The sequence below is a fragment of the Nannospalax galili genome, unplaced genomic scaffold, assembly GCF_000622305.1.
Source record: "Nannospalax galili isolate Female #2095 unplaced genomic scaffold, S.galili_v1.0 scaffold1266, whole genome shotgun sequence".
In the NCBI taxonomy this organism is placed as follows: Eukaryota; Metazoa; Chordata; class Mammalia; order Rodentia; family Spalacidae; genus Nannospalax; species Nannospalax galili.
The window spans coordinates 58,939-60,837 of NW_008354379.1; positions in this window are offsets into that span (position 1 = coordinate 58,939).

Here is a 1,899-nt window from a genome sequence, read left to right on the forward strand (position 1 = left end):
CCTCCCCACCCCCCTCCCCCCTCCTCCTCCTCCTCCTCCTCCTCCAGGTTTGCTCCATCCAGTCCATTCAGCCTCCACATGCACACCAAGATCCGGACACCTTGAGAACAACCACATACCACACAATGAGGAGTGGTGTGTTTCCAGACCGACATCAAATTAGAGACACTTCTGAGGCGGGAGCACCTGTTCTGGGCCTGCCTTGGGACCAGCCTGGCAGGGTTCTCTACTCAGAGTCTCTGCTCAGCTGTATGAAACCACAAAGTCTTTTTCAGTTTCCGAAGCCTGTGCAGGTTCTGAGTATCCACACGAAAGCAACCCTTGGCGATCCTTTAGGTACCTTTGATAAAGCCTTCCGTGTCCATCCAACAATCACGTTGGTAAGCTCTAATGTCATGTTCCTTCTCCAGATTATAGCAAGCTGTGTCACAGCTTCACAAGCTGAAACACACAGATGCCTGTGTGATGGACATGGATAAGATCCCTGTTCACCTGCCTTTCCGTTCTGAGCCCGTGAGAGCAAGCGTTCAGGCTTTTCCCTCTATCAGGACATTTTCCGAGTTCAACTGTATATCTAAGTATCATCTTACCACTTTGAGAACACGTCCAGGTACTTTGCATAGTTCTGTCCTCTGAAAGTGACAGAACAGACATTTTACTTCAAAATCTGACAAGACAGTGACCGATTTCACTGTGTTCCAGGACGAGCACCCTAGGACCGCATGCGCCCCAGCTTGTCCAGGCCATCGGACAGGTTGACCTACTGAGGTTAACCATGAGACTCTTCTGAAGGGAACTGGGTCAGTTTGAGTAAAAAAATCAGGCTGACATTGAGTTCCCTTGATGAAAAACTTGTTGTTCCCCTGCCCTCCATTCACTGGAATATAAAGATGCTTAAAGGTGAGTCAGTCTCTCTGTCTATCTCTCTCTCCCCCCCTTCTGTCACTCTCTATCACACACACACACACACACACACACACACACACACACACAAAATCTATATTTTACCAACCTGGCCCCTTCTAACAGTCGACTCCTCACTACTGATTTTCTCTAAATTTGATGCTCACCCCCAGTTCTTCTGTTTGTTTGGTTCTGGCCAAAGCACATGACTCTTAGACTCCTAGAGATGCTCTAATCGTCTGCTCTCACTACAAGGTGCCCATTTGCCTCCTGATTTTCAACAGGTTTTCTGTATATAGTACAGGCCGACCTGAAACTGTTGACCCTATAGCCTCAGCTACTGCGTGCAGGGAATGCAGCTAGGTACCCAGGCGTAGCATGTCTTTTAAACTCTCCATGTAGCTGAAGATGACCTTGAACTTTAAAAACCTTCTGTCTCCATTTCCCACAGCTGGAATCCACTAAGCCTTTTTGACATGGTGCTGGGGCTCACACACAGGGATTCCTGCACGCTGGACAAGAATTCTCCCAACTGAGGTATATGTGTAGCCTTATCCTTTTCTCTTTTTTTTTTGAAACTGGATCTCATTCCACTCGGTCTACACTGGGACTTAGTACACAGCAACGGAAGACCCTGACTTCCTGAGCCTCTCGATTCTGCTCTCTGTGATCCTGATTTAGAGGCCAGCTCCACTGACCATGTCTTTTAAATTTTATTTTTGACCTATCTAGATAAACCTTTGTTTTCCTATGGAAGGATTTTCTTGGCACTACAAACAAGAGTTGCAGCCAGACCTTCCTCATCTTCCTTAAGCAGGTGAGCAGTGGGCAGGGTTGGAGCAATGGAGAAAGGACACTGTGCCTCCCACTCCACCCTATCTCCAGGAACATCAGAGTTCCTAGACAGTGGTTAACGGGACTGTCACCTGCGCAGCCAGGATGAAAGGATGTTCTGGCATACAGTCCTCAAGTCAGCTCTGTAGGTGCAACAGACTC